We start from the raw sequence: 24,458 nt of genomic DNA, 5'->3' as shown, positions 1-24,458 counted from the left end.
ACTCAGATGGAAAAGAGAATAGGTTCTGACGAAGGGTCACGCGACATGAAATTTTAACTCTGATTTGTCTCCAAAATGGACCTGCTGAGTTTTTCCAGTAATATCTGTTTTCATCAGAAAATAGGTTGCCCAGCATCCTTCAACACACAAATATCCCAAGACAGAATGCCAGAGTTACGGAATTATGGTTCGAAAGGAAGCTGCTCAACCCTTGTCTGTCTCATTTATTCCCACATCCTTCAGAACCAGACCCAGTGGCGTGACTATTGCAAAACTGTCCTCACTGGCCTTCAAACTTCTTCAACGTGAACTTATCTTCAACATTCGCCTATCACTCGTTCTCTACACTGATTCTCTGTTCACTAACAAGTCAAATTTCAAACATTCATCTTTGCATTCCTCATCACTATAACTCCCACCTCCTCATCCAACCTGTTTAATTAACAAAAGAACAACAACGGCAAAATGTGAAACATCCAGCAGTTCGTCGTTGTAGGGGACAGGGTGCGGTGCGGACCGGATCCGAAGCTGGTGGGGCGGGATCACAACTGGAGACATTAGTTAAGGGGCGTGTCTGGGCGGGTTTGCAGGTCCACGAATGGGATATTGGGCGAGTGGATAGAGGCGGAAGTGCCATGAGCAGTGGGGGTGGAGTGACGCAGGACGTAAGATGGAGGGGCGGGGCCGCGGTCGAGGCGAAGCCGAGGCTGGGTTGGTGTTGAAGGGGCGTGATCATGAGGGCGGGCCGAGGAGGCGGGGCCGACGGTGGAGGGGGCGGAGCCGTGCGTGCGGTGCAGCTGGTGGAAGAGGTGGGGCCATATGGGCGGGCCGATGGTGGAAGGGCGGGGCAAAGGCGGAGGCGGTCTCTGCTCCCTGAGGAGCCGCCATCTTGTAGTGAAAGCTTTGCATCTTTAAGATAGTCGGCGCTGCTGTGAGTATGGTTTAGATTTGGAATACGGATCTTGTGTTTGGGAGGTTTAAGTTCGGTTCTAGCTGTTTGTTTCGTGTGGATCTGGCTCGGGAATGAGGTGATGATGATGATGATGATAACGGAGGACCTGTGAGTCGGGCCTAGCGCCGAGCTGATCGGATCATTTGGTGGAGCCACTCCGTCCTCTCCACTCGGCTGCCAGAAGAGTTGTTAAAGTGATGTGGATGTGAGGAGACGACCGAGTCCCGACTGGAGAGCAGGTGAGTGACGCCTTGGCCCGGTTTTGATTGCGAGCTACTGGAGTCCCTGTCTCCGGAAAGGGTCTGTACCCCCCCCCCCCCCCCAACTTCACCCCTTCCACATCCTCCATACTCCTCAATCCACGATTACTCCACCTCCATTGCCTCTCCACCTCCTACCAACATCAGCCCTCGCCCGCGTTCTCTCAACTGTCGCTTCCCATTTTCGCTCTCCTCCCCTGCAGCAGCCCCCCAGTCCCACAAATTCCCTTGCCCCATTCAAATCTATTGCCATCTCACACGCTATCCCCAACCCACCCTGACTCCTCCTCATATCCCTATCCCACCTCCACCTCATCCTATCCTATTTTCACTAACCGTTATGTCACCCCATTCTCCATTCTCACCTTTGGTTGCTAATCTCCAGCTAGGCTATGAATTTTAATCCCACTTGCTAATTTCTCCACTCAAGTTTCCACTCCGTACCTATCCATTTGTGCAGAACAAATCCTCTGTAATGGCATATTGAAATAAGTGACCAATTAATATTTGTTGTTGTCGATGCAGGGATTGAATGTCATTATGCCAAAGAGTTCCCTGCCCCTCTGTCTTTTACATCCACATGTTGGATAATAGAAGCAGTTTGGTTATATCTTTTATTTAAAAGACAGTACCTTGAGTAATGCAGCAATCCCTCAATTCTGCATTTCAACGGATTGTGTGAATTATTCAAGTCTGTCAAAAATCTGGCTTTCAGGTTAGGTACCTTCGTGTCATTGTGCCTCATATTGATGCAAAATGAGTGATTTTTACTGCTGAAAATTTCTGAAGTTACAAGTGTACGTTCCTGACATGGACTTCTAAAAGTTGGAATGCATAACTGTTTCTGGAAAAACTGGTTCTGTTCTTGTGGATTGTTGTATGATGTTTACTGATTTTGGTGTACCCATCTATTTAAGACTTGTGTAAGTTATTTGCTTTGGTTAAATTAGGTTTGTCACAGCAGAAACCCCTCCCTAAACATATTTGTTATATACAACATTAGTCATTCATGGGTGTCTGATTTAACTATGGGTTTATAAGCCACAGTTAGTACACACTCATTAAAATAGTTTTCAACTTGCTGGTCGGATATAACTTATTAAAGTGGGAGAACCAGTTAATTTAGGACCAAATGATAAAATGTATTTCGTGATCTTTTTAAATGATAACATGGCCTGTATTTTGAAATATGCAAGTTTTAACATGTTAAAATTCACAGTAATTTGTTTGTTCCTTGTTCATCCATACACTCTTGAGTAGTGTTATTAAGCCGTTAAATTACCATCTAGCTATTGGTTCCACATATTTAATGCCTTGTTATGAAATAGTTGAGAATGAGTGTAAAACTTGACTGTTTTCATAGTATCCAGCTGAATGAAACAACTTGGGCTTTGGTTTTCTTTGTCCCTGACCTTGATGATCAAGATACCTTAGAATGGATCTGGACTGAGGGTTATGCATTGAAATTAGACCAAAAGTATATTGTCTGAAATGACCATGACTGATCCTTTTTTAATGTCATTCCCTTGTGCTCCCTCCCCATACCCTTTAATGCCTGTGTCTGGTAACTTATCTGTTTCTTTTTTAAATTACTTAGCAACTTCACTTTCACAGTGTTACATGATAGAGAATGGTATATGTTTACCACTTCTTGAAGTCATTTTTCTGCTTTCAGCCCAAAAATCCTTAATCTGTATCTGAAAACCATGTGCCATTGTTGTAGGAACCCCGCTTTGTCATAATGTTACACACTTCACTGAGATTCAGTCTTATTCTTCTAAACCCAATCTCTTCTCGTATGACAAACTTTGTATCTCAGCAATCAGTCTGGTGACCTTTAACCGTATTCCCTGTCTGGCAATTGTAAATTTCCTTAAATGAGGCCACCAGAACTGCACACACTATTGTAAGTGATGTCTCACGAAGGTGCTTTACAGCCACACTAAGCCTACCTTGCAATGAAGGACAGCATGCCATTTACTTTCCTAACTATTTGCTGTACCTAATGCTTGCTTTCATGGTCCATTGTAGTAACAGTGCTAGTAGAGGAATGGTTAAAGCCTCTTTAGACAGTGATGTACAATTTCTTGGAGATCAGAGCCACAGGAGGTTGACAAGGTGCCTGACAGCTCCAGCCTTGATCACTTCCAAATTACAAATTTCTTGGACTTCCAATATGATGGTGAAACAGAACATTGTGAGCAAGACAGCCCTGGTCAGCAATCTGTTCATCTGGAGAGTGGTCATCAGCATTGCAGAAAGGAGACAATGGTTGCGAAGCTGTCCATTAATGGAGATCAATGTCCAGATCGGTTGTACATGTCAGAGTAGGTAATCCCTGAAGCGTCATGGACATAGTGATCGGGAAAAGCAAAATTTGTTCTGATTGTTTGTTTGTCACATGACTGCTAGTGTAGAAAGTTAACTATATTGTTTTGTTTTTAATGTTTATAATGAAGGCATTTGTCTTGGATTGTAAAAGCATCTCCTCATATGTGATACATTTAGGTGATAAAATCTACTTTCATCTAAGTAGCTTCAATTTAAGTAGTGGTTTCCTGGGGCATATTTATTTCTTAAAATGGTGTATTCCTGTATTCTAATAAAGAAAACCGGGTTCTTTATATAACATCTCACTTTTCAAATCCTGACATCTGCTTTTAAACATCATGACTTTAAAAAACAATCATGATTAGAGCTATGCAACAAGCCTTTGCCAAAGTGTGAAATTTCACTTGTGTGGCTTTAAATGATTGCTTAACCACTGGCTCAAATAGAAGGGGTTTTTACAAGCACTGATAGCTATTATCTCATGCAGTGTGTTGAACATACCATTAAATAGGCTGTCTGAAAACCAAATGTTCTGAAACATTTTCATTCCATGTTTAGTTACATCATTTCTGACTTACTGGCAAAGGTTGGCTAGGTGCTAGTTCTTAGTGGTGTGCCAGGCCAGTTATCTGTATTGTCACTTTATTTATAGTTGTGCACCAGTGTCATACCTACACTTGGCCTCACCCAAAAGTTCAAACTACTATTGCAATTGTGGCAAAAGAGGACAGTATCATGGGTAAAACTGCAAAATGAAAGCATCATTCATTGTTCTTGGCCAAGACAGTGGAACTATTGATGTAATTAGATAGAGAGATCAGGTTAGGTGTGAGGTGGAAACTTCTGCCATTCGCAAGGTTAAAAAAAAGTCGTGAAGTTCTAGGCTGCAAGTGACGTTTAGAAAGAAATGATTAAACAAAGCATTATGCATAAACTTAAAGGCAAGGGAGTGAATTCATAAGAGAGAGAATGATAACTTTGACAAGGCCATGTTGATTCAGCCAGCCGGGAATTTTTGAGATCAACCATATATTTCACATCTGTGTAACTATTATTTCAGATTGGTTAACCAAATTTAAAGGGTGCCATGGATAAAGGTAATTAACCACATAAAAATAAAGCCGCAGCAGAGCATGAAGCAGCTGAAAATTACATTGATATGTTCACTAACTTAAGTGCTGAATAAAAACTTTCTGCTATAGTTTAAAATTTGACTCCAGTGAATGATTCATATATTTGCGGTATATAACAAGGAAAGCCTTTGCAGTAGCCAATGAAGGAACAGTCTGTAAAACTTGCAAAAAAAAAGCTTGGTGTGCTTAGTTGTCTAGATACAGCTGCCACACAAGTGTAAATTCATGTGTATCGGATAAAGCCAGCATCCCATTTCAAGGGATTAGAATATTTTCAGTTCACTATTGTGCTCAGAGAGTGGAGACAGTCAGGAAAATGTTTGTGGTCTAGATTGAGAAGCTCTTTGATCCCAAGACTTGCACTCATAAATTGGGGGATTTGGTGAGAAGTGCAAGAAGTTGTTGTGCTCTACAATTGATCATCAGATTGTAGTGCTGAAATTCTTATCGCATACAGCATGTTTGACACATATATATGTCAAACATAACAGCAATGATACAGCCAATGCAATAATGAATTTCAAGATCCATGAAGTCTAAGCATAAAGACAAGTTTATGGTTGTGAGCTATGTACTATGAGGCAAGACCTGAGGAACAGAAGTGCTCCCAAACATTTCTCAGTGAAGGATGCTTTGGAATGCTGCACATATATGAAACTGACTAATTAAAGACACTATACCTAATATTCAGCACAGCCTGTGTCTGGCAACTATGTTTGGTGAAGGTGCTGATGCTCACTTTGAAGATTTATGTCAAAAAGGACGCATATGATGAAAAATCTCCGAACTGTTTGGTTATATGAGAGTGTTATCGACTTAAGGTGTGCAATCATTGGATAAGGTATTGAAGAAGTAATAAACATAGACTTTATTCGCAGAATTACAGATGTTGAATTTAGGCCCTGAGAAGAAAGACTGAAAGTGAGTATGACAGTGGCGATAAAGTAAAGATAGTATCTATTGACAAATGTATGATCAGATATGAATTAATTAATTAATGAGTATTGCTGAAAGTAAAGGAATGTTTTGTGGCTTTTTCCCTTGCACTGATTAATATTTCATAAGAATATCAATTCAAGGGGAAAGCCAACATTTTAAATTGCATGAGAGTGCTGATTGTTTGACAGACAGATTCTGACTGGTATAGATGTTGTCATGGAGAATGCACCTATTAATGCTGGTTGAGAATTAAGTGCAAGGTTTTTAAATTTAAACTAGGCTGGTTAACTGGTCAGGGTATTTGCTGAGAAATAAGCTAGCGAATTGTAATCACCTATTTTGTTGACTCGAAACAGTTGCAGTTTACACACTTGCACTGAAAAGGCTAATGTTCTAATATATGTAGCTTCCAATACATGCCAATGCAGCACACTGAGAGCCTGAGTGACAATCCTAATTTAATTATCAGTGTAATTTGCGCTGTATGGATTACCCAGCAAATGCCCAGAGCAAGGGATAATGCAGATTTACAAGATTCAATAAAATTTAACATGAGGTTTTAAGGTCATGAAGCAAATGAAATTATTGGGCGGAGTTATACAGATGTACAGCCCAGAAGCAGACAGTTTGGGGTTGGGAGGAATATGGTTAAAAAGGCAAAATTAATGGATTTTAAATATGTGTAGTATTCAGAACAAAATAGATGAATTAATCATACAAATACATGTACTTACATACAATCTTAGAGCCATCATGAGGATCAAAGCTTTCCTTTGGGAAGTAAATATTTAAGAATATGTGATTTTTTGCAAACAAAGACAGGAAGGAAGTTGGATGGGATAGCATTGTTGGTATGGGATGGAATAAGTGTGATAGCAAGAAACTGCCTTGAATTGACAATAAATAAACCTTAAGGGTTGAGGTAACAAAGAAGACCACTGGCAGGAGTAATCTGTAGCCTCCACCTCTTCTCTCCACCCCCCCCCCCCCACCCTTAACAACAGTAGCTGTATGGTAGGAAATAATAAGGGTGTGTAACAAAGGCAGTAATTAACCATTCACGGTTTTTATCATCTTGCAGATTTGAGTAATAGATTGGTAGAAGAAGCCATAATAAAGAATTCATAGTGTATTTCAGACAGTTTCAAGAACAAAATGTTGTAGATCTAACCAGTGATCAGACTGTTTTGGTTATAGGGCAAATTTTAATAAATATGCCAGAATAAAAGATCTCAGTGCTACAGAAATCAAAGGATACAAGGGAATAAGCAAGAACAGACTGTTGCACTGCATGATCATAATGACATGACATGACATGACAGGCTTGGAGGAGCAATTTGCCTTAGTCCAATTTTTGCAAATTTCTATCTCTTCAGAAACAGTGACCATAATATGGTAGAATTAAGCATTCAGTTTGAGAGGGAGGAACTTGGATCAGAAACAAGTGTGCATAAAAGAGTTATAAAAGGAAGAGGGCAAAGGTGGCTGGAATGGACTGAGAAACTTTTTTTTAGCAGCAAAGTTCATTGAAGAACAATGGCAGATGTTTAAAGAAAGTAGTTATGGCTCACAACAGAGAGAAAGAACCATGAGGGAAAAGGATTCCAGGAAGGGGATAAGTCACCCGTTAACCGGGAACGTTAAGGGTAGGAACAGATTTATTTTTTCTTTTAATGTGGCAAAGATCAGTGGTAAATCGAAGGTTTGGGAAAATAGACAGGATAAACTTGGAAGTAATATTAAGACTGACACCTAGAACTTCTTTAAATATAGTAAACTTTTTATTATCTGGCAGCTATGGGACCAGGAATATACCAATTGATCAAATATTCTAAATAATCAGGAGATCCACATTAATCATCAAAAACACAGTACTAAAAATGTAATGTGGTGATCACTGTTATTCATCATTTATAGTGTAAACCACTTAAATAACAGAGCAACTTTGTCTTAAGTAAAACTTAACAGCAGAGACCTTTCTCACTTGCATCTTCAACTGAGGACATTGCGGCATTTGAGAGAAGTTGACTCAATTTAATCAACTGTTGATATTTTGTGTGGCCATTCTATTGAACAGCAAGTATATTTACATTTACTTTCAATTCATTTAAATTCAATGAACCTAAAAATTGTAATAATTGGATAGAATAATACAGTAAACTTTGGTACTTGAGGTGTATAATTTTTGCTGATTTATCAAGAATGTCAGTTAAAATAAAGCTTTTGTTGTTTATAAAAGAAGAGGGAATCCAAAGCAAACCTAGACCTGTTACAGAATGAGTCTGGGAAAATAATGTTGGGAACCAGGAAATGGAACAAATACTTTGCGTCAGTCTTCACAGTGGAAGATACTGATAGCATTTCAAAATTCCTACATAAGTATGGGGCAAAAGAAGGTCAGAAAATGAAGTATTAACTACTGCTAGAGGTAAAGTGCTAGGGAAGTTTATGGTTCTAAAGACCATTGAGTCATGGATCTGATGAGATGTATTCTAGGATTTTAAAGGAGGCAGATACAGTGGTTGTGGATGCAATGGTAGTCATCATGCAGGAATCCTTATATTCTGGAAAAGTTCCAGGGATTGAAAAACTGTCAATGTAACACCTTTAGTTAAAAATGGAAGTGAACAAAATAATAGATTGCTTTGGACCAGTTAGTTTAATATCTGCCATTTGGAAAATATTAGTCTATTATAAAGAATGTAATAGCAGAGAATTTGGAAATGTGTAACATCAAATGGCTTCATGAAGGCAAAATCGTGCCTGACAAATGTATTAAAATTCTTCAAGGTAGCAAGCAGGATAGATAAAAGGGAAGCAGTGGATGTAGTTTATTTGGATTTTCAGAAGCTGTTTAATAGGGTGCCTCATGTCAGGCTACTTAATAGAAGAGCCACTGATACTGGAGATAAATATGTGAGCATAGAGAAAGGATTGACTAAGTATTAGAGCACAAGCTTGGGATAAGTTGCATTTTCAAGATGACAACTTGTGACTGTGTGCCACAGTGATTGGTACTAGAGTGAAAATTGTCTTACAGTTTAATTTTAATGATTTGGATGAAAAAATTAAATGTATTATATCCAAGACAGGTGGACTATAATGTCAGGGAATGAGAGGTTTAACTGGACCAATAGAGGAACTGAATATTCTTTACATGGAGAAAGATTTCAGAAAGCTGCGGATCAGTTGGATTTTGGGGTCCTCATCTGTGAATCTGAGTTAATGTCCAAGTTTAGCACATAATAGGGAAGGCAAATGGAATTTTGCCCTTTAATTCCAAGGAAATGAAGTATAAATGTAGGGAGATAACCCAGTGTAGAGCTGGATGAACACAGCAGGTCAAGCAGCATTTAGGAGCAGAAATTTTGCTAAAACTACTCGAGGCACTAGTCAGACCACATCTGGATTACTGTGGACAGTTTCAGGCCCTTTATCTATCTAAGGAAAGATATACTGGAGACGGTCTGGAGAAGATTCAGTAGGCTGATACTGGTTTGGTGGGATTGTTGTATGAGGAGAGATTGAGTAGATTAGGCATATACTCAGAATATGGAAGAATGAGAGGATGTGATCTTCTTGAAACATACAAGTTCCTTAAGGGACTTGATAGATGCAGAAAGGTGTTTACTCTTGTGAAAGAGTCTGGGACTAGAGGGCATAACATCCGAATAAGGGTTCGCACATTTAAGACCAACGTGAGGAAGTTCTTCTGAATATAACGTATTTGTGGGATTCTTTGCTGCAAGGGGCTGTAAAGGAGTCCTCATCTCAATCAAACCCTTTTGATGTTGTACCATCTGGTCCTAGGCTCTTCCACAAGAGAGAACACCTATCTGATCTTTTAAAAGAAGGAAAATATTTGAAGCAGCTGAAGACAATCAGACCATAAGAAATAGAAACAGTAGGAGGCAATTCTTCTGGTGCAGCGGTAGTGTCCCTACCCCTGGACCAAAAGACCAGGGTTCAAGTCCCACCTGCTTTAGTGGTGTGTTACAACATCTCCGTTCAAGTTGATTAGAAAAAATGGTTAAATGGAAATAAATAGGAACAGTCGTAGGTCGCTCTGTCACTCAATGGGATTGAGGCCTCACACGCAATTTCTTGCCGTCTACACATAACCCTTGTTGGGCTCAAGATGTTTGGGCCCAGGACAGTACATAGAGGAGCTCCTGCAGTGATGTCCTAGGACTGAAATGACCGACCTCCAACACGGATGATCCTCTTCCTTCGTACAAGAGAGAGCGCCAACCAATGAAGGCTCTCACCACTACCCCTCCCGCGCCCATTCCTAAAGTGAGCATCAATGAGCAGGTTTATACGCAAGCGCATCTTTGTAGCACAGTTGATGGCACCGTCTATTGCTATCAATGGTCAAGTGTAGACTGATAGGGCAGTAATCGACCAGGCTGATTTTGCCCTGCTTTTTATGGACAGGACATAATTGGGTATGTTTCCGTATTGTCAGGTTGCCGTTGTAGCAATTGTATTAGAATTGTGAGGCTAGTTGTGTGACTAGTTTTAGAATGCACTTAGTTGAAGAGTCAATAACGTGGGATCACAATTCTGAGGTGAGAGGCAGGAGGTTTAGAGGAGATTTGAGGAAAAAATGTTTTCACCCACAGGGTGTTTGGAACCTGGAAGACACTGTCTGGAAGATTTAAGACGAAAATAAGTAATACCTGATTGACAACTTGAAATGTCATAATATTCAAGGCTATGGGCCAGGTGTTTGCAAGTTTGATTAATGCAGATATGTCAGTGCAACTTGATGGGTCAAAGGGCCTCTCTTGCGCTATATGGCTATGAAAAGTTTTCAGTCCTACTACTAAAATATCAATCAAGGTTCAGACCAGCCAAAAATTAGAAACATGAAATAGAGAGATTGATGGCCTCATCCTCTTACTGCTAGACTTTTTAATCAAGAGATCCAGGTTTGAATCCCACCACAGCAGATGTGGAACTTGAATTCAATAAAACAAAAAGTTCTGAATTTAGAGTTTCTATGATGCGGGGGGGGGAACCCATTTGGTTCACTAAATGACTAAGGAAACCTGCCATGGTCTGGCCTACATATGACTCTACACCCACAGCAATGTGGTTAACTGTTAACTGTCTTCTGGCCAATTTATGATAGACAAATGCTGGCCTAGCCAGCAGTGCCTACAACACATTGCATTGTTCTTCATGCTTTTTTAAAAATACTTTGATTAAAATAAAATCATGCAATGTACACGAAGTTTGAAAAGACAGTATCTTTCTATACTTATCAAATATTCTTCCTGTTATCTGTTTCCAAAGTAAAATGTACCAAAATGGATACAAGTTTATTGGCATTTTGCTGAAGCTGAGTTAGAGCAAGAGGACTTGGTGGCACTCAGCCAGGATCCATGTGAAAGACCATAAGATATAGGAACAGAAGTCAGCCATTCAGCCCACTGAATCTGTTCTGCCATTGCTAGTAGCACAGCTTTCAGCGCTATGTGTCATTCTTCAAATAATGAAATAATGTAGCACGATGGGGACACCATTTAGATTTCAGCTGTTCTGGGGCAAGAAACAATTGTGCATCACAAATGCTAGACAATAGCCATCTCCAACAAGGGAGAATCTGACCGTCTCCCCTTTTACATTCAGTGGCATTATTCTTCCTGAATTCTCCCACTGTTACCACCCTGGAGGTTACCATTGAGGAAAAACCAAAGATAAAAATCAGCCATGTATTTAAAGTATTACGAAGAGCAGGTCAGAGGACAGGAATTCTCAGCTGAACAGCTCTCCTTCTGGCTCCATAAACTTGTCTACAATCTACAGGGTCAAGAAATGTGAAGGAATACCCCTCACTTGCCAGGATGGCTAGAACTCCAATAACACCAGAAGACAGACATCATCCAAGTTTGTATGTCTCAATTAAATGTTATGATGGCCTTAAATATTTACTATGGCTCCTACAAAAGCACCTCCCAAAGCCATGACTTCTGGCACATAATCCGTAAAAGTGCTAACACTTCCAGGCTCTCCAAGCCACATGCCATTACTAACTTGGAGATATGGCTCCAATCGTCATTGTCATGGTGACAAAATTCTGTGAACCCCTTCCAAGCAGCATACAATACTCGCACAGAGCAGCTGCAACTGTTTTCTGTGTTCAGACAATTTTATATCTGTGGCCACTGTCCATTTTGTCCCTTTTGGCTTCAAGTTTGCTGACAAGTCTGTAGTATGTTATCATAAGCCTTTAGAAGTCCAAGGACATCACATCAATCACATTGCTCATGTCAAAAATCTTCAATCAAATTAATTAAACACTACTTGCCTTCCTTTAATCCACAGTTAACCAAGTAGCTGTTAATTTTTTTTTCTTGAATTTTCTACAAGACTTCTCACCAAGTTAAACTGACTACCCAGCAATTGTTGGGCTTTTCCTGATACCCTTTTTAGAACAACTGTTGTCAGTTAAAATTCTTCAGTCATCTGGCACCACTGCCATATCTCCAGATGATTAGAAAATTATGACCAGTACTTCTGAAACTTCTTAACTCATGTTCAAACTCGGGCACATTTTTTTTTCTCGCTCTCGCTCTGTGTTGGGGCCAGGGAAGAAAGATACCATCCACAAAAAGTCATGCAAAAGTGGATTGTTGAGCAAGACGGAAAGAGTTAGTGATGAAAAGATGAAACTTGGTAGGTGGTGCTATACAAGATGCCAAACACCAGATTGCATGCATTGGAAGGGGACTGGGCACAATTTGCAGGTTTGGCCTTTATTGACGACAACACCTCTATTTCAAGCAACGGACCTTCAGTGTACATGCTTAAAAGTTTGATTACATCAACCATGCCTTCCTCCTCTATGCATAATACCTCTTTTTGGATCCTGCTCAGCTTCCCCTTCCCACCTTCCCTAATTATATGCCTATTAAAATTCCCTCTTCTGCTAACTGCTAGTATTTACTCATTCTTTTCAATTCCTCTGGCTCCCCTTTTCCAGCCTGTTTATGAGTACACTATTTCTGCTTCATCTTCCTCGCTATCTTTTTCATCAACAGAGTTCTGGGTTAGTATACCCTATATTTAACCCCTCTGGTGGCGTAGTTTCACTTTGCCTGAGCTATCTCCTGATTTTTCCCTGTTAAGGTTTTCTTGCTCCTTATGTTGGTTTAGTAAAATCACTACTGATTGTATAATGTACAATTTACTGTTAAAATATTTTGAGGCTTGTGAATGCAGTCACAAGAAAATCTCTGTTCTCCGCCATAAATAGAGAAAGCAACAGTTGACATTTCAAGTATAATATGAAATCTTAGAACAATTTGGAAAAGTTTATTAATGTGAATATTGATAAGTTTCTCTGTAATTTATTGGAAATGTTAACCCATTTAAATTATGCTGGATTAGAGCAGTATTTCTAATCAGCTGATTTAATACCAGTATGGTGTTATCCCAAAGTGTATTTTCAAGATTGTACCTCAGTTTACTTTGAACTTTATTTTGATGAAAATATTTATTTAAAGACGCTTATTCTGATATACCTGGTATGTGACATTTATAGTCCTAATCTGCTGTTCTCTGGTCTGCTGAAATGTTGTTATTAACATTTTCCAATTTAGACTTTCTACATGCTGCTTTTTAAGGTGTGTTTAGAAAATGTAATGGCCAGCGCTGATGGAGTTCACAGCTAACAGGGAAATTTGACTTGATTGAAAAATATGATAGCTTGCAGTTTTGAAGAAAGGTCACTGGACTTAACAGACGCTGCCAAATCTGCCGAGTTTCTCCAGAAATATCTATTTTTTATTTGTTTCAGATCTCCAGCGTCTGCAGTTCTGGTTTTATGATTGTTTGCATGCCTGTGCATGTACTTGTTCAAACAGATCAAATTTTTTTGGCATCCAAAATTATCTTACAAGTCAGTATCTACTTGTCTGTGCGTTGCCTTTTTCCAGAAAAAGCAGATTTGTGGGGACAAATGTTGTGGCAGTTTTGCAGCCTGCATTCTGCAGGTTCATATTTTAACATTTTGGAGCCAAAAATGGAATGAGTTGCCACCTTGCTATGCTAAAGTCTATTCTCAAATGCAGTGCATTCAAAGTTTCTAATTTGATTTGTTTGAACTGATTATCTTGAACAGGAAAGTAATCCCATTAACTTCTGTGGTGTGCAACAAATATTTCACATTTCAGTTTATTGAAGGGGTGGGAAAACAAAATTATTCATCAACCTCCAATATACACAGTCCCATCAGAAAGTGGGCTCATGTGCAGGAGTTTAGACCTTTGTGCTCACTCCACCATTTAGACTATGGCTGACCTGAATCTGAACTGTGTCCTGACAGTCATTTAACTTAAATTCTCGTTCAGCAAGGAATCGGTCTACTTCCGCCTTAAAAATATTCAAAGACTCCACTACGTCTACCTTCTGTGGCAGAATGTTCCAAAGTTGCACACCCTTTGAGTGAAAAATAAATTCACAACACCTGTGTCCAAAGATAATCACTCTTAATTTTGAAGTAGCAGCCCCTAGCCCTGGGGACTCTTCTGTACCATTTGGCATCATTTTCATGCCCACCTTGTCAAAACCATTCTGGATCTCATATTTCAATCAAATCACTTCTCGGTCTTCAGAACTCCAGTGTAAAAAGGACCAGCCCGTCTAATCTTTCCTCATTAGACATGCTCCTTATTTCAATACCAATCCTGTAAATCCTTCCTCCCACCCCAAGCCGCACCCCCATCTCCTACCTACTAACCTCATCCCACCTCCTTGACCTGTCCGTCTTCCCTGGACTGACCTATCCCCTCCCTAACTCCCCACCTATACTCTCTTCTCCACCTATCTTCTTTTCTCTCCATCTTCGGTCCGCCTCCCCCCCTCTCCCTATTTATTCCAGAACCCTCACCCCAACCCCCTCTCTGATGAAGGGTCTAGGCCCGAAACGTCAGCATTTGTGCTCCTGAGATGCTGCTGGGCCTGCTGTGTTCATCCAGCCTCATTTTATTATCCTGTAAATCTTTGAACCACTCCCAACATATTTAAATTCTTCCTTTAAATAGGACAACAAAAACAACAAAACTATTTGACACATGGTTTTACTAATGCCCTGAGTAATTGAAATGTGAAGATCTCTATTTTTATGTTCAATTCCTTTCCTGACAAAAGATAACATTTCATTAGCCATCTTAATCGGTTACTGTACCCACATGCTAACTTTCTGTGATTTATGCAGTAGAACACCTAGGTCCCTCTGTAGTCATTCTCTGTTCAAATACATTTTTCTTTTACTGTTTGAGCAAAGTGACCAACATTACATTTTCTCCCCTTATGTTCCAGGCTTCTGCTCAATCATGAAATTCGTTGAGATCAGACTATATCCTTGTTATATCGTCTTCACAACATACTTCACAACCCATTTTTGTGTCATCCGGCTTTTAAGCCCTTCTTCTAAGTAATTGATATAAATTGTAAAACGTTGAGGCCATGGCACAGAGTCCTGCAGGACTGCAGTCATCACATCTTGCTAATTTGAAAAAGGTCTGTTTATACTTTGTTTTCTGTCAATCTTTTATCCATGTTAGTATTTACCATCTCACCATGGTATCCTGCTTTATTCAACGATCTTTTATGTGGAACGTTGTCAAATGCCTTCTAGAATTTGACTAAGTACATCAACGGATTCCCCTTTAACCACAGCACATGTCATTCCTTCAGGGATTCCAGTAAATTGGTTAAACGTGATTTCCCTTTCATAAACCTGTTCCCATTTAGCTTGAATTTTTTATCCGTGCGTCCAGTTGTCACCACCTTAATCCATTCTAATATCTTACCCCAACAACTGACAACCAGCAAAAACACCCTATAGTTTCCCATATTCTATCTCTTTTTCCCCTCTCTTGAATAGAGGAATTGTGTTTGCTGCTACTCAGCCTAATGAAATCTTTCCAGTATCTAATAAATTTTATAAAATTTAATGCCAGTGCATCTACTAAGACATGTCATCCGTCAGTATCATCTATTGTCAACGAGTCATTAGAGGAAAGAGAGATGAAGGGAAAAAAAATTGAAAAGTAATTAATTTTAAATACCAAGGACAAAAAAAAGGTATTTTCTTTACCTTTCCTTTGACATTGGGATTTGAAAAATATCTCCCTTTAAAACTGCACCAGCCACCAGTGTGCTACCACTTTCTAACTCAACTGTGGCCCTAAACGTCTGACTGTGACATCTCAGCTTAAAGCTGTTGTTGCTGTTAGAACATTGACAACTATTGGGTCTTCTGCCTCCCAGCTCCTGGCCACCTGCAGCTGCGTAAACAAAGAATTGGAGAATTCCCTGAATTCCATTTCAAACAAGTGGTTGTCTAGGAAGCAAGTCGAGATTGAGGTGAATATCCTGAACTAATCTTCTGTCCATGCAGTGCTGGGCCTCCCCCACAAGTAAATGATTCAATCCTGTCAGGATTCACTCTGCTTCCTCCCTCCTTACTGAAACCTCAAATGGGACAATGGGTGCGCACCTCTCTCTATTAGGCTGAATGACAGCTCACAGGCCTACTCTGACCTGTATAAATTCTCCTTCAGCTTGTGAGCCCATCTTTCACTTCTTTCATCCTCCCTCCCACTCCCTGTAGCCAGAGATTCTGTCTCAAGGTGCAGCCAGGGTGGGGGAGAGAGAGCGAATCTCTGGAAGAGCAAGACCTCATTAGATTCTGTCTGTCTCTCACATGAGATTTCTTTCTGATTGCCTCTCCAATAATTGAATTTTCCTGGGAAATTTAGGGTGTATTGAGGACAAATTTAATCACCGTCGTCATATATTTCGAGCACTGCACCTAATCCAGAACATCAGGAGTCGAGTGAATTATTAGGATGCTGCACAATGGCAGGCAGTGCAGTGGGTCAGCAGTTAGCATTGCTGCGTCACAGCACTGAGGACCTGGGTTGGATTCGAACCTTGGGCACCTGTGTGGAGTTTGCACACTCTCTTCCCCTTATTTGTGTGCATTTCCTCCGGGTGCTCCAGTTTCCTCCCACAGTCCAAAAATGTGCTAGTTAGGTGCAGTGGCCATGCTAAATTGCCCGTAGTGTCCCAGATGTGCCTGTTAGCTGGAATAGCCTTGCAATGTTCAGGGTTACAGGGATAGGGTAGAGGGGTGTTGGATCTGCGTAGGATGCTCTTCAAAAGGGCAGTGTGGACTCAATGGGCTTCCATACTGTCGGGTTTCTATGATTCTGTAACTGTCCTTGTGTTGATTTACTTTCTTAATTATTATAACATCTTCTACAGCAGAAACTGGTAGTCCAAATCTCCCAGTCTCCAGATTGTCAGAGTTGGAACATCTGCAGGATGCTGATGGGGCATGTGTTAGAAAATACACGATGCATGGGAATTGCCTGAGAAGTGTAAAATTTTAGTGAGCTAGCCCCACCTCCCTGCTGATTTAAATACACCTCACTCAGGTCACTCAGCAACCAGCTTAATCACTTGCCTATTTACAAACATTCTTATTTATTAAAAAATGGAACTTTCAAAACTTACCCGAACACTAGCCAGAGCTGTAAAAAGAGGCATTACCATTCCTGAAAGGTCTAGATCATTATATTTCAGTGTATCTTTGTTTAATCAACATTTTACTAAAATTCTTTAAGACTTGCAGCATGCTTGAAAAGCTTAAGTCTAAATTAAACGTGTTCTAGTGCATCCAAGCTTTTGATTAAATATATATTTTGAAACTGCACCTCCGAGGCTCTGGCTATATATAATTCACAATCACAGATTAAGCAATTGCAGAAAAGGCAGTTCGGCCCATCAAGTCAGCACCGACATAACTCCCAATAAAATTCCAATTTCCTGCACTTGTCCCATGTCCTTGAATTTTATGATATTTGAAGTACTCCTCCAAGTACTTTTTTAAAAGTTGTAAGATTTCCAGCCTCTCTCTTCACTTGACCAAAGGTGCTGCACTCGGAAAGCTTGTGATTCCAAATAAATCTGTTGGACTATAATCCAGTGTGGTGGACTTCTGATTTTGACTACCTTCCCAGAAGGGCATTCCAGACTCCCTACCCCCACCCAACAAGTGATAAAGCTTTTTTCCTCAAACCTCCTCTGAATCTCCTACCCCTTACCCTAAAACTATACCCTATCATGATCGGCCCCTCAACCAAGAGGAACAGCTGGTCCTTGATTCACCCTGTCCGTACTCTGGACTCAATATCGAGTTTAATAATTTTTAGGACCTCAGCTGTCCATGGATCACCATGTCCTAGCCCCCTACCCCATACATCAGGCCTTGTTATCACACAGCCTGCTATTACACACTACCTGTTATTAGTCACTGACAGCCTCCATTAACAACAATTCACCCCCCAGCCAGATCGTTATCAACTCCTTTGACGATCCAACTGCTCTTTTCTGCCTTCAGGCTCTATCCTATCATTTACGTCCTACACCATCCCCTCCCAATTTTCTGCATGTAAACTGACATTTTCCCAGCTACCATCAGTTCTAAGAAAGGGTCACCAGACCCAAAACATTAATTCTAATTTTTTTCTTTACGGATGCTACCAGATGTAGTAAGCTTTTCCAGCATCTTCTGTTTTTGCTCTTGTTTTAAATCTTTGTGTTCTTTGTATCATTCAAACATTCTTAAATCAAACAGTACTTCCACCATTTGGATTATATGTTAACGTTACTCAGATTTCGGGAAACTGTTTGACTGGGTGCCACCAAAGGCTACTATCACGAAACAAGAGTTCTAGTAGTAGGGGTAAATTAATAGCATGGATATAGAAATAGTAGGAACTGCTGATGCTGGAGAATCTGGGATAACAAGCTGTAGAGCTGGATGAACACAGCAGGCCAAGCAGCATCAGAGGAGCAAGAAAGCTGGCATTTCGGGCCTATTTCTGAAGAAGGGTCTGAGCCCAAAACGTCAGCTTTCCTGCACCTCTGATGCTGCTTGGCCTGCTGTGTTCATCCTGCTCCATCCATGCTGAGATAAAAGGCTGAATAGAATTGGCTAGTTAACGGGAAACAGACAATGTGGAAGAGTTATAGTATCTTTGCCACCGGACCCAAAACGTTAAGTCTGTTTTTTTTCCTTCACAGATGCTGCCAGACCTGCTGAGCTTTTCCAGCAACTTCTGTTTTTGTTCCTGATTTACAGCAGCTGCTGTTTTTTCAGTACTTATGATATGTTTGAGTTGGCGAGATGTGACAAGTAGAATGCCACAGGGATCCATGCTGGAGTCACCCTCTTTACAATTTTTATAAATGACTTGGATGAAAAGCTAATAGGTGCCAAATTATCTATACCTCAGACAGGTAGGAAAGTAAGTTGTGAAGTGAGTGCCAAGAGCCTGCATGGGGTTACCAATATGTTCAATAAATAGGTGAAAATTTGACAGAATGCAAAGCAAGAAAATCTGAATTTATCCACTTCAATTCTTTCTAAACTCGCTAATATTTTACTTAAATGGGGAGAGATTGCACAACTGAGGACTAAAGTGAACTTTGTGTCATGGTACATGAATCACGGAAAGTGAGTATACAGGTAATGTAAGTGATTAAATGGGTAAATGGGATATAAAAAAAGGGATAAAAACAAAGTTGCTGGAAAAGATCAGCAGGTCTGGCAGCATCTGTAAAGGAAAAGTGTTTTTCACGGATTCTTTACAGATGCTTCCAGACCTACTGAGCTTTTGTTCTTATTCCTGATTCTCGGCATCCACAGTTCTTTTGATTTTTATAAAAAATGGGGATATTTATTATGTTTCAATCAAGGGCAATCTTACTCTTCTAAGCTCCAGCAGAGACAAACCTAGCCTGTCTAACCATTCCTCAGGCACCCAATCCATTCCGGTTGTTAATCCATTAAACCTCCTCTGAAGTGCTTATTAAGAAACCCAGTGCTGCACACAGTATCCTTGATGTGGTCTCTCAAGTGTCCTGTATAATTGTAGCATGAAGTCCCTGCTTCTGTACTGTATTTCCCTGTGATAAATGATAACATTCTATTAGCTTTTCTAAGTATTTGCTGTTCCTGCATACTAACCCTCCGTAATTGCAAGGACACCCAGATCCTCCTTCATGTCAGAACTCTGCAGTTTCTCACCATTTTCAGTAATATGTTTTTTTAATTCATCCTGCCAAAATGGTGAATTTCACATTTTCCCTATTATGCAGTATTTGTCAGACCTTTACCTACTCACTTAAGGAAACTACAATACGATAGGTTATGTCCCCTGTACAACTCTCAACTTGCTTTACTACCTTTGTGTCAGGAAAAACAATCTCAATTTCATTCTCTTGAAGTTAAGGAACAGTTATGTACTACCATGAACACAAGAGTCTTGTGGTCCTACAAAAACACAGAAATCGATGCCAAGCTAAGATGATTTAAAGGTAAATATTTAGTCAAATGATGTTAACTCGGGCTTAAAGTAAAAATTCAAGTCTGACGCCCATACACTGAAAGTTCAGCTATTAATGGTAGAGAGAAGGGAAGGCTGTACACAAGTGTTGGAGGATGATTAATGTTTCAAATAGCTATAAGGGTGCAGGAAGCTAGTTTTAGAATTGTGAAGCCCTTGGGAGGTCAAAAATTTAAATATTGGACAGATGGATTTCAGCCTACGAATATTGAGCAGAAATGCTTTGGTGCTGATGAATTTGATGCTGTTGAGGATCCATGTTGACATGTGAATGCTGTTTCAAATTGGCAATTCCTGTTGGTCAGGGAACTGGTGGAAATTGCAGTCCCTCTCGATATTGGTCAAACAGATTTGCAGCAGGTGAACAAGTTTAAGCAGTGGTGAATCATATGTATAATATAAAATTATGATAGGGGAGACAGTAAAATAACTACTTCTTGATGGAGGGATCAGTAATTGAAGACAGAGTTCAAGTAATGGGTTGAGGGTTGAGAAGCCCTTGTAACATGTGAGAAATATTCAGGTGTACATTTATGATGCTCACGGCTATTGCCGAAGTAGTGGAAAATGGGATTGGAATAGTCAGGCGGTTGTTTTTGACTGATGGACACCTAATGGGCCAAAGGGCCTTTTTCTGTGCTGTAGATCTCTGACACTAATGCTGAATAATGACCTTGTACATATATCACGGCGAAGGTCTGCTAGCTTAAACAGATGCAGAGAAAATAGAAATGGATCAAAAAATTAAATGCATTCTTCCAGTGTACTTAATCTTTCAAATAAGGAGTTAAACTTTTAAGATGCTTTGCCACAAGTAGTTTCACATTTTCAATGCATGCCTCTTGTGGTCTTCTGCAGTGGACCTGGTTGTAAGAAAGTCTGTTATACTTTTCCACTGGGCAGTTCCATAAAGAAAACATCACTCTTCAAACCTGCATCAGCCTACCTACCAACTTGCAGTACTTTTTGCATGTGGCCAGTGAGGATGTGACAGCTAAAAATCTTTCTCCACCATGTGTCTGAAGAATCTTTTGCTTCTCCAATATAACTTAAAAACTATAATTGTTAAGACATCAAGTGTTACTGCCCTTTTTTTGTGTAAAGTGGTTATATCCTCTTTATGCCTTGTGTTGATTGGAATATCCAGGATTCTAAGTCAATTACATAAGGTATTCAAAGTGTAATGGTGTCTGTTCCACTAAAACTGTGTGTGTTCCATGTCTGCTGACTTGACTCATTCCTGCAATGAAGGGTTCACTTTACAAAGGAAAGATTGAACAATATTGCATTGCTCGGGAGAATTTAAAATTGAACTTGTTTTGAGAAAACTGCTTCCACCATATGGTGAGGCGATAAGTGTAACAATCATACAAATTGGCAACACTCTGGGACAAATGGCAATATGGTAACTAAGCTTAGTTACAGTGGTATCTATTGAATCACCTGGGGCATGTAATTAATTTCTAATTTCCTCAGGCTTTCAGACTTTTCCCAAAGATGGTCAATTTTAATTTTTGAGAGAGATTCACGCATCAATTAGGAAGCAAAGAAATTTGTCAGGGATTAATTTGTGATTTTTCAAGCTTTTTTAAATTTTAAAAAGTGTTTATATTTCACACAGTAATAAATGGAAATAGTGATCTGGTGATAGAGTGACATTGATGCATCTACCCACCCTCAGTTTACAGCTCTTCCAAGTTTAGTGTCATCCGCAGACTTGGAAATTGTTAGCTGCATGCCAAGATCCAGATCATTAACACATCAGGAAAAGCAAGGGTTCAGGTACCAATCCCTGCAGAACTCCACTACAAACCTTCCTTTTAGCCTGAAAAATATCCATTGACTATTACTGTGTTTTATATCACTCAGCCAATTTTGTATCAATTTTATTTATTAGTTTTGTGTTATAAAATCTAACCAGTGGTTACACAAGTTTTTTTTTGTTGAAGTGCAAACATTTTATTTTTTAAAAATGTTAAAATATTTTAGTGAAGTAATTTCTGGTTTTAGTAGGTCTTTGCTGCTGAATAGCTATGTGCTTATTTAATTCTGAAGTTTATCCATACTTTTGAGGTACAGCAGGGCCGAAGCCTTCTTTAAGATCTCTATGATGTAATCAAACCTTGCTGACTGCTTTAGGTAATCATCAGTGTACAAATATTTTCATTGTGATACCTAATGAACTGTATAAATTCACAACACTGCTCACACAGATCAGATCAGAATCTGTTGGCACTGGTTGAAAGGTGCACAATATCCGGGGGCGTCAGGTATCCTAAAGTTAATAGCCTGACATGTCTAACATAAGTGATTGACCAGCTGCCATCCTTCCATTTGAGAGTCATCATGAGACTGCAGCCCCAGAACTTCGATTAGATTGGATGAGGTCATCTACCGCACTGTTAATGACTGAGCAAATCAATTCTAGAAAGGCAAAGTCTATCACAAATGCACCCATCATGATGTCTCTTGCATGTAGCGCAGGGTAATTTCTGACAATTTGCTTTCAGGGCTGGTATCTGCTTTGGACCTTCTAAAAACCACCATGTGCTGGCAATCTCTGTTCAGCATTCATGTTGCAATTTGTACTGATCGTCAGCTAGACCTACCCCCTTGACACGATTAATGTTTAAATACTTGCATGTCGGTTTTGACAGCTCCTTGAATTGAAGCTTTGAGCACCCTGGTGGTCTCCTGGCAGAGACAACTGCCCTGTGTAACACATTTTTGGGGATACAGTCATCTTCCTGTGTACATGCCCAAGCCAGAAAAATCTCTTTTCTTCATTTTCACCAGCATGCTCACCTTGTTTGAACTTGAAGCTATCCATAAAGAAATCCTTTGTCTTTGCATGCAATACTAAAAATGCATCCTTGACACCAGAGATGGAATTTATTGACTCTGGTAATAACAAGGAGTAACTTACTGGAAATGTTATGTGCTATCATCTACAGCTTAGGAAATTATGTAATGATAATGCTTGGTGTACTGGAATCAGAATAGTTTCAAAGTTTAGGTGAAAAACAACTGTTTCTCATGGATGTAAGTTGATAGATCCCTTTTGAAAGAGTGAAAACATCAGTGTCTGATGGAGCAAGCACTTCAAAGAACTCAGAAACTACAGTACAGTTGGTGATGAGGACATATTTGAGGAAATCCCCCCCGTTTCCCCAGCAAGGTGATCTTCAACTCCCAAGTAGTGTGGTAGGAGTACTTCGGATTCTAGCAAAGATTTTCATACTTGGAAGAGCCGTGCTTGCCTGTCATCTCTATTAACTGTTCCTGAAACTCTGGGATGAAAAAGAAATCCCTGCTGATCTCAGGATGCTACCATCACCACCATCTTCAAGAAAGACTGAGTGGACTGTGGGAACTGCTGAGGCATCTCCCTACTCTAAGTTGCCAGGAAGTTCAATGCCCAAATACTAAATAAGTGCCTTCTCCCAGTCTGAGGAAATCCTTTCAGAAAGTCATTGAGCCTTTGGATAAAATCATGGAACTGTGCACATGATTTTCACTCTGCCACTCCGAGAGATGCCAGAAACAACACCAACACTCTATCTATCTGGCCTTCATTGATCTGAGTCAGGGTTTTGACTCAGTCATTTGGAAAATGCTATGGAAGGCCCTGTCAATGGTTGTTGTCAAGTGAACTTCTTCAGCATCCCCCATTTTCTCCAAGACAAGGTATTGTTCATTGCCATTACTGCTGATAATATGACAATCCTTTGACGTTAATACATGTCAAGCAATGATGCCATTGCCTCCATTCTTTTCTCCATCCTCGTTGCCACCATTCTTCTTGTCAAGAATCTCCGTGGTGTGAACTTTGCATGTTTACAGGATGACAGAAAACTTTTCAACCTGAAACCTATTGAAATCTAACAAAATAACACCAGCGTCACTTGTGGAATTCGGTATGCAGATACTAATGTCATCTCTGCTGTTTGGGAAGAGAATCTTCAAGCCTTGCTTAATGCTTTTGCAGAGGCATTCTCAAGAATTGCTTTCAAGTTTCGGACTCAAATCATATTTATACATTCTTACCGGGTCAAGAAATGCTTTCAGACTTGAAACTTGGGAAGCTACCTCTTATCAAAGGCTGATATTAATTCAATACTGTACATCATGTTGAGAATACAGGCCTTGTGGATAAGCACTTCGTCCGATGGGGCAGTTTAATAAAAGTAAAATTCTGCGGACATTAGATATCTGAAACAAATACCAGAATGCTGAAGGAACTTGGGCCTGGCAGCATCTCTGGAGAGAGAGAGAAAGATAATGTTTCAAGTTTTGTATGACTCATCTTCAGGACTGTGGGTAGTTTGCTTTTTCATGGTTCTTTTGCTAGTTGCCAAAGTTGATGCCTGCCTTTCCCATGTGTGTACTGAGTTCTTTATCAAGAAACAGG

The 24,458-nt window shown here is 39.9% G+C and overlaps 1 protein-coding gene across 1 annotated transcript in view; it reads left to right on the top strand.

Moving 5' to 3' along the window:
• Nucleotides 1-841: 841 nt before the first annotated feature.
• yes1 (YES proto-oncogene 1, Src family tyrosine kinase) overlaps nucleotides 842-24,458 on the top strand; it is a 189,353-nt gene continuing 165,736 nt past the window's right edge. Inside the window, exon 1 of the mRNA XM_048529438.2 lies at nucleotides 842-1,191. The gene's annotated coding sequence lies outside the window, so the exon portion shown is untranslated. The remainder of the gene's footprint in view (nucleotides 1,192-24,458) is intronic.

The sequence above is a fragment of the Stegostoma tigrinum genome, chromosome 5 (assembly GCF_030684315.1).
Source record: "Stegostoma tigrinum isolate sSteTig4 chromosome 5, sSteTig4.hap1, whole genome shotgun sequence".
Classification (NCBI taxonomy): Eukaryota; Metazoa; Chordata; class Chondrichthyes; order Orectolobiformes; family Stegostomatidae; genus Stegostoma; species Stegostoma tigrinum.
The sequence above is the reverse complement of the archived record's forward strand: the minus strand, read 5'-3'. Positions and strand labels throughout refer to the sequence as shown.